This window comes from Zingiber officinale, chromosome 9A (assembly GCF_018446385.1).
Source record: "Zingiber officinale cultivar Zhangliang chromosome 9A, Zo_v1.1, whole genome shotgun sequence".
Lineage (NCBI taxonomy): Eukaryota > Viridiplantae > Streptophyta > Magnoliopsida > Zingiberales > Zingiberaceae > Zingiber > Zingiber officinale.
The window spans coordinates 88463029-88472738 of NC_056002.1; the positions used below are offsets into that span (position 1 = coordinate 88463029).

Consider the following 9710-nt stretch of genomic DNA (forward strand, 5'->3'; position numbering starts at 1 on the left):
GCAAGGGAGTCCTAGTAGGTTGGGTGGACCGAGGGGCAGAAAGACTTGGTGGGTCGAGGATTGGACATGGGAAGCCCGTGGTCCTTTGTTTGAGGGAGGATTGTTGGGGTTGCAAGGTTGCAAACATAATCCTATATTAGAAACACATGGGAAAGATCATGGGTTCATAAGAGAAAAGATATCTCCATTGGCATGAGACCTTTTGGGTAGAGCCCAAAAGCAAAACCATGAGAGCTTAGGCCCAAAATGGATAATATTATACCATTGTGGAAATATCTAAATTCTTTTCGATCCTACACAAAGCTCCTGTGGAAGCCATCCAGGCGGTCGGTCGCTAGCTTGAAAAGTTCTCCTGGCTGGATACTTCTGGCCAACTCTCCAAGAGGATGCCACTCGGACGATGGCCACATGCCTATCCTGCCAAAAATATCACAATATTTCGCACCAACCGGCCGAAGAGATGAAGTCATCCACGGTATCTTGCCCGTTCAACCAATGGGGCATGGACATCGTGGGACCATTTCTCATGGCAACCGGTCAGTGAAAGTTCCTGCTCGTTGCTATGGACTACTTTTCAAAATGGATAGAGGTTGTACCCCTTACAAAGATAAGTGAGCAGATGGTCATCAAGTTCATCTAGCAGAACATCCTTTGTCGGTTCGGCATCCCTCATCGACTTGTCTCGGATAACGAGAGGCAGTTTGCGGGTCAGAAGCTCAGGGAGTGGTGCGAAGTCTATGGCATCTAGCAGGCCTTCACCTCAGTTGCCTACCCCCATAGCAACAGTCAGGCGAAGGTGACAAACTAGGAGATCCTCATAGGCTTACAAACTTGGCTCTACCATGCAGGAGGTAGCTAGATCAACGAGCTCCCAAGTGTCTTATGGGCACTCCGCAAGACTCAAAAGGTGGTAACCGACATAATGCCATTCCAGCTGGTGTACGGAGGAGAAGCGGTGGTTCCTATAGAGGTTGGAATAGAATCCGACCAAATGCGACTCTACGATGAGGAAAATGACGAGCGAAGGTTACTAGAGCTCAACTTGGTGGATGAAATGCGTGATAAAGTGGTCGTACAACTAATGACTTACCGACAGTGGATGAGGCAGAACTACAATAGGAGGGTGATCCTGAGGTCCTTCCAGGTTGGTGATCTGGTGTGGAAGAAAATCAAGTCGATCGGTAATGTCACCAAACTCGAGGCACCATGGGTGGGACCTTACAAGGTCATACAGAAACTCCGTTCGGGGGCCTATTACTTGGAAGACAAAAACGAAAGGCGAGTCAAGTGGCCATGGAACGCAAATCATCTCCAATCCTACAAACCCGGGTGAGAGGTGCATGAGCAAATATAAATGTACTTGTGTATATGCCTTCTAGTTGCAGGGCCAACATGAATAAAAATCAAAGCTTTCCAGACTCTTGGGCCGACCAGTCCAAGTTAAAAGTCAAACTGTGACTATAAACCCTTGTCATCATCAGCGGTCGAGCGATGACCTTAAATGCCTGTCGTCATCAACGGTTGAGCTACGACCTTAAACCCCTGTCGTCATCAGCGGTTGAGCGGCAACCTTAAACCCCTGTCATCATCAGTTGTCGAGCGGCAACCTTAAACCCCTATCGTCATCAGCGGTCAAGCGACGACCTTTAACCCCTATCGTCATCAGCTATCGAGCAGCGACCTTAAACTCCTATTGTCATCAGCGGTCGAGCGACGACATGAAACCCCTATCATCATTTGCCATCATGAGCAATCGAGTGGCGACCATAAACCCTTGTCATCATCACCAGTTGAGCGGTGACCTTAAACCCCTATTGTCGTCAGCGGTCGAGCGATGACCTTAAACTCCTGTCTTCGTCAGTGGTCGAGCGACGACCCTAAACCCTTATTAAATGTTCAAGCGATGACCTTGAAAAACAAAACGGATCGATCAACTAAGTAGATAAGCAGTTGCCGATCAAAAGAATCACGAGGCCATGAGTTTATGCGATGCTTGAAAAATGAGTTGAAAAACTTAAATACTAGAAGAAAATAAAGCTTAGCCGGATGAACAAGCATTCATCGAAACTTCAAAATTTTTATAGAGGCAGAACTCTCAACCGGTTCACTCCAAATAATCTAATACATCATCAAGCAGTGACTCAGTTAGCTTGTCCCAACTGATGACCTTACTTGTCAGAGTGGCAGGAAGGTAACTGCCTTCTCTCAGTTGGTTGAGCATCCCGTCGATCGCAAGGTCGAACAGATGAAGAGCCCGATCGGCGACCTTGTCATTAAAAGCATCCAAGCGGATGTAGGCTTACTTCATGAGATCAAACCTACTTGTCTCAGCTCCTTGATAAGTCTTTAAGGCCGCTCGGGAGGCCTCAAACTCTTCCTTCAACTTGGTCAGCTCTTCATCCTTGGTGTCGAGCTGGGCCTTCGCTGCAGTCTGCTCAGTTGATCGTCCATCTTGCTCAGCTTTCAGCACAACTTCTACCTCGTTCAGATTCTAAGCCAACACCCGATACTCTTTGTTTTTTATCTCTAGATCTTCAATGGCTCGGAGCATCCTAGTGTTGGCTGAGTGGATTTTAGACTCAAAGGAGGCAGCATGTTTATTAAGATGAGCCAGTTGAGTCACCTGCTCGGTGCTCTTGTCTTTCTCCGCCTCCAGCTGCTCGGCGCTCTTAGCCAGATCAGCTCTTAGTTGAGCCATCTCAGCATTCATCTACTCCAGCTACGTCTGAGAAGCAAATGATTGGCCATTCGGTGCCTTTAGCTGCTTAACTTCCTGCTCCAAAAAAGCAAGCCTTTGACATATAGCCAGAGTCTCTACCAAATACTGTGAGGAACCAGAAAAATATAAGAGTCGATCGAAGATAAATTAAAGAACATACAAAAAAACTTATCCTAGTAGACATCTGGGTATGGCTATCCGTGAATGCCCCCGGAGGCATGACCGCTGCACGGGCTCGGGCATCTGCCCATATCTGTGCGAGTGGCCCTTGAATGATTTTTTGGTGCTCGGGAGCTCGGAATTCAGCACCGTCCGACTCGCACCACTCCTCAGTCGGAAGATGGATAACCGTTGTTATGTGGCACCGAACACTCGGGGCTGAATGGGTTGAGGTAACTCTGCCGAACGACCAAGATGTAGATGCCGGTCGGATGCCAGACTTTTGAATCTTTGGTGGCGACATAAAAGCAACCAGCGGCATGCAAATTGTTCCTTGTGGCAGATCGGATAGGGATGGTGTCTGATCAGATGATGTAGGGGGAACGGTCATCGTGGTAGGAGCTGGCATCGAAGATTCAACCCGCTCGACGGAGGGAAGGCGCGGGCTAGTTCTGGTGGGGGTCCGCACAACGGAGGAAGTGATTCGGGATTTAGCCTCCACTCGGCACGTCTTGCGGCTTATCAGTGGTTCCCTAGCAGAAGTCGAGTTTGACGCCCCCTCAACCAGAATTACCGACAGCCATGCGGAGGGAGGATTTGGTGCACCAACCGCTCCACCACTGTGCGTCCGGCTGGCTATCTCTTCGCTCACTGGTGCTGGCACTCGCTCGCTCTCTCCGAGCAAGTCTTCCTACTGGCCGATCAGCTGCAAACCGCGTCTCTCCAACTCAGTCATGACTGCCGCATTGATTTTAACATTCGTGAGCATGGTTTTGCCGGTCAGACGTGTACACAACATGACTTGAGCTATAAAAGAAAAGGAAAAATCAGTTAGATTCAAAATTCAAGACAAGAAGGAGCGTACCTAGGCTAGATGGATGCTTCATGCGGATGGGGCTCAAGCCAAACACGTAAAGGACTCCCTCATGCAGCAATTTGTTGATATGGTATTTTTGCCCGACCAATTATGAAGCTGCGTGGAGGTAGTCCGATCGGCTCTTGTATTTCTTGAGCTTTAGAGGATTGGACACTTCTAATTGCCATCTGGTCGAGAACTCTGGCCGCTATGAAAAGTGAACAAAAAAAGTAGTAGTCCTTCCCATGTTTATTGGAGGACAATATCTTATCAAAGACAACAAGGCCCACTCGGGCATGGAAAAGAAAAGTCCCCATTTCGGACAATTTGGGATAATAAAAATAATAGAAGAGCCGAGGAGTAAGAGGAATGCCATGCAGACGAAATAGAACGACGATCCCACATAGCAGCCGAAAGGAGTTCATCACTAGTTGGTGAAGAGAAATACAAAAATATTTACAAACAGCGGAAAAGAAAGTGTGGATCAGGAATCACAGACCGGCGGTAAATTGGTCCCTGAAAAAGGTTACGAAACCGGGTGGCGGTCTGTCTAGACGGTTAAAGGCAGAAGGAAGACCAATTTGATAGTTAGGTGGAATTTCATAGTAGCCCTCATACTCTCCACATCGCCTGTGTTGAACCTAGACTCAATGGAGGTGTACTAGAGTCCAGGGATGATGGTGGGAGGCTGAGATGAGTATGCCATAGAAAGAACGAAATAACAAGATCGAAGATGAACGATAAATGAACACTACACCGAATCAAGCGAAAACCTTACGAGGAAGATCACACAGAATCGACCAAAGAAGTGGGAGATTATCAGAGTACAGGAGAATCACCTGCTGATGTGCGTAGATTGTATACACTTGTTTAGCATGTTTTGACTCACATTCACATATTTTGCACATGCTTTGTCTACGTATTTTTATACTTCCCGCTTTCCTTTTAGCATATTTACTCTTTATGTTCGGAGATCTGCTTTTGTGCAGTTTCTGTACACAGGAGTCGAAATTGGCGAAGGTTTTGTGTTTAAGCCAAATCCGCAAGCGAAGTAAAAGAGGAAGGCACCATTCTTGTATCTCACACGGCCCTGCCATGGGGGGGGTTGCCCAGGCCGTGTGGAGTTCCTTGGCCGTGTGGATGTAGCAGAGATGGAAGTTGCCATGTCCGTGTAAAGATTTGAAGTCAGATGGAGCCCTGGCCGTGTACACCACACAGCCATGTGAGATTTCAATAGACCAGGAAGGCCCTAGGTGTGTACATCGAGTGGTCGTGCAGGATTTCCGGTGAGCAAGAGGGCCCTGGCCGTGTACACCACACGGTCGTGCCAGGTTTCCAGAGGCGGAGCCAGTGCAGGCCGTGTAGATCTACACGGTCGTGCAAGGGGAGCATTGGCAGAAGCAAGCCACAGCCGTGTACCACACACGATCGTGTAAGGTTGGCAGATAAGGGAATGGCTCTGGCCGTGTGAACCTCACACGGCTGTGCCTCAGGGTCGTGTGGCACCCGAACCTCACCTCTATATAAAGATTTCTTCAAGATTTGAAGGGGATCTTCTCCCTTTTGGGGGGGATTGAAGATTTGGGCGTTCATCCACCTTATTGGAGGGATTTCCGACGATTCTAAGGGCGGATCTTCAACGTTTCAACTCCGGGGAGCGAGTATTGGATCCAAAGATGGTTCATCATCGTAGATAAGCTTTTCTTCCCTTTCTTTCTTGGATTTGGGGATCAAGATGTTTATCTTTTCTTCTTCTTTTGGATTCTTTCCTTGTTCCATGGATTAAATCTCTTGTTCTAGGATGGAGGGAGTATTTGTAATGGAGATTTGATGTAAACTCTTGTGAATTTGCCAACATTTCTATTTCTATGATTTTGCCCTGTTTGTATCTATTCTTTCTTGTGTGGATTGTTGTGATTAGGGCTTAATTACCATGCTCGATTGAATGTTTGAATATCTTGTGGATCTTGTAGAGGTAATTCCTCATTCGATTTTCTGAGGGACGTTCGTGACAGGAACATGCCCGTGTAAGGACGTTTGAGGGGTAATCTTGAAGGGGAAATTAGGTATTTCAAGAGGGTAGGATAGATTGTATGTATTAATCTTTATATCTAATGAGGTTGAGAAGTAGTGATTTCTATGTTGATTTTCCGAGGGACGCACGTGACAGGCAAGCCCGTGTAAGGACAACATAGGGTTCATTCTTAATTGATCGTATTTAGATATATTTCAGTCCTAGGTCGGTTGTCTATTGCAAAAGGGAACCGGCAACCTTCTACAAATGATGGACAATTGAGAAATAAGATTTGATAGATCATTACATTGAATAACATTATAAAGAAACCAAAACTCCTAGAACATACCTTTATCATTGCCCTTATTCTTGTTTCTTATTCTTTCATTCCTTTGTTTACCTTTCATAGTTACACTTAGACTTTGTAAATCAATTGATTGGTTGTTTAGCTAACTCACTTTGAGACATCTTTAGTGCTTATTCCAGTCTCTGTGGATTCGATATCTTTTATTATTACTTGCGACATATCCGTACACTTGCAGAGGTCAACACCTGCGAATAAACGAAATGCCACAGTAGCGAAGTTTGAAGACGAAGGCATGAAGTGGAGAAGACAACGGCACACACGAGGCTTATAAACCTCACGATCAATCGCTCTCAACCGTCCGATCCAAGGTTTCAAAAACCTAGAAGAAGATCTGACCGTGGAATTCAAAAGGGCACTAGTCATGTCAGCAGAGAATATCCGCCTGTCTTGTCAAGCGTGAGGCGGCAGAAAGTGGGGCACATGACATGCATTTATCGGGCAGCATTTAATGAATTTAATTAAAAAGGGATGGTCGCGTGCTCGGCCATAATTGTTAAGGATTTGCGTGGGTTTCGAGAAATATGGATGATGTCAGCAACGACCGACACCACTCGAAGAAGCGCGTTTGGAGAATTCTCAAGAGTATTGCCGCTCATTGCCCTGCTTTGCATAGAGAACGGGTTACTGGACACGCTGATCGTCCACTTGCCATGTTATCTAATGACCGAGCGACGTTGGTTGATGTCTCTTCGGAGACATCCAATAAAAATGGAATGACATAGAAGATTAGCATGGCCCCTACGCAAGGATAACGTGCATCCATAGAGCGACGCTGGTTGATGCGTCAACCAGACATTAGGGACTAAACATTTAGATCGGCCGTAAAAATCACCAAGGACCAGTTGTCCAATTAGTCAGACCTGCATCCTCCTTCGACTAGACTTGAGGGGGAGGCTTGTGATACGGGGATAAGGGAAAGCCCGCCTGTCATCGGTCAATTAACATGGTGTCGGTCAAAGTCAAGGTGGTCAACGCTGGGCTTACGGTTATCCCAATCAATAAAGAAGTGGTCGAGCGGACATCAGCCGGTCGGTCGAGGCATCATGACCTAGTCAGACGAATGGACAGACCCGTATCTAGCCTTTTTGATCGGCAAAAAAATGAACCTCTCGGACCGCCCGTCTGGCGCAAGAAATGACATTACACAAGAAGAGACAAGAAAGCATAATACGCTGTCTATCATTAAATATGAAGAAGTCAAGACAAAGAAAAACATTCCATCTATCATTAATGCACGGAAGTCAAGACAAGAAGCCTTCCTCTGGCAATTAATTCATTAAATAAGGACAGATAAACGATCACTAAGAAAAGTATAAAAGGGTACGTTAGGTATGAGGAAAGGCAAGCTATCTCTATTTTCTTGATTACTCAATTCTCTCTTCCTGATTCTAACTTGAGCGTCGGAGGGTCAATGTCAAGGACCCCTTTTCTGGTTTGATTTTGTTTTGCAGGAGTGAGACCTTCATCCCGTCAGCAATCATCCTATCTTAGACTTTCCAACTTCCTTCATTCGAACAGGATCACAACACATTACACATTCTCAATACTTGTCTCACTACCATCAGAATATATATTTTGAATAAATTGTGGGTAATAGGATTTCTCATAGATATAGTTGAGGCCACGTTGATGTTGAGGGCCTCGCCTCAAACTCTGGTTTCTGTAATACAATTTGTTTCTAGCTGTGGGCTTGCTATACTGTGTCTTCTCTCATTTTTATCTCAAGGAAATTATGAATATTCTTGATTAGGTAGCGATTATGCTGGCTGGCGTTGGCACAATAGGCACTTTTGAATGTATTTCTTAGCATCTATAATAGTCAAAGGAAAAAGTAGAACTGATTCACTCTGTAATAATTGAAGAAACTATGTTTGGTTTGGGGTTTGGCATTCAATTCTGGATATAGGAATGACATATATCACATCTGAATTGAGTTGTGTACTTGCGGAGCAGGGCTTCTCAAAGTTAACAGTGCTTATGTGCATTTCCAGTAGCATCTGCTTCAGTGCCATCAGTTTTGTTTACCAGATGCAAGGTCTAAAGCATGGAAGAGTTATCATGGTATTCACATGTGCAGCTGTATCAGCGATCATTACTGGTGTTCTAACTGGTATGATTACTCGGGGTGAACGTTTAGCCTTATTCTCCAATTGCTCGGATGTCTATCTTGTTAAGATGAGATTGTCACAAATGCGACTGTCACAACCTTATTGCTAGATGTATTGAGTTTGCTATTGGGTACAGCTTGATATTGAGAATGCATTGAAGTTCCGGACATGAATTATTGATTCCCGATTGTAGTGTATGTGCCCCATCTTCCTGCTAACTCTAGTTGGTGCAACTTGATTAGGAATCTGATATACTGCTATTGTTGCTCAGGGTCGGGAATTCTAGAACTTATGTTGATAACTGCATTAGTTGTACGATACAAATACTTACAATGAAACTGCAGTTTAACGAGGAAATTAGTTATTTGATGATAATTGAATTTATCCTGAACCAAGTATTTTTAAATACTTCTTTATCAAACTTTATTCTTTCGTTCCTTAATCCGACTTGAAAGAGGGGCATTTGATGATAATTAAATTTATTCCTGAACTATATATTTTTAAATATTTCTTAATCAAATTTCATTCGACTTCGATCCTCATCCGGATTTGAAAGAACGACATCTGATAGCAATCAAATTTATCCCCAAATAATGAGGTTATCTTTTCTTGAGCTTGGGATTATTTCCATACAAATACTGAAGGTAAAATCTGCCGAATAATATGGCCAAATTCTGTCAAATAATATATCCAAGTTTATTCGTTCAATATGCCCAAGGTCATCCGAGCAATATAAGTTCAATTCATCTGAGAAGCCAAAGTTCTCGGAGCTACAGTACATTGTATTAACAGCTCTGCTATAGTACAAGCTAGAGTAGAGGAGATATGGTGCTTAAAAAAATCAAATTTACTCCCGAGAAACTAAATCAAAGTCTCCGGAGCTATAGTGAACTACACTAGTAGCCCTTCTACACTAAAGAAGATATAATATTTGAGAAATCATATTTATCTCCTCAGCAATCAATTCCTGTATGTTATATTAAGCTACAATAAATGTTAGAGTACCAACTCTGTTATAGTATTTTGGAAATAAAATTAATCTCCAAAACAATCACATTATCAGACATTATAATAACAATACTGCAATAATAAAAAAAATTATAGTAATTATATAGTTACAATGTTATAGGATAAAATCTTCTCCCGAGCAATCACATTCACAGTAAAATACTACAGTATCAGCATGCTACAGGAACACGAAGCTATAATGTTCTCGAGATCAGTTTATTCTCCCAAGCAATATGACAAAGATTAACTGGGCAATACAACCAAGTTTTGTCGAATAATATAATTAAATTCTGTCAAGCAATATGATTAAAGTCAATCTAGCATTGGAGATATCTTCTCTCAAGCATTAGAGGTTTTGAAGTTTCTGGATACATGATTATCGATGAATGAAAAACATGTAGTGAATGTCAAAGTGGTTCCCTTGATATCTTCCTCCTCTTACATGGCAACCAATGAATGAAAGAACAATAACGATCTGC

General features: G+C 43.9%; 1 non-coding gene and 1 pseudogene across 1 annotated transcript; both read left to right on the top strand.

Annotated features, from left to right (window-relative positions):
• The first annotated feature begins 6636 nt into the window (after positions 1-6636).
• LOC122019310 lies at positions 6637-8294 on the top strand (annotated as a pseudogene).
• On the top strand, positions 6799-6896 carry LOC122022207. Its single transcript, XR_006122914.1, has one exon. It is a non-coding gene; the product is annotated as a U6 spliceosomal RNA (small nuclear RNA).
• Positions 8295-9710: the final 1416 nt, after the last annotated feature.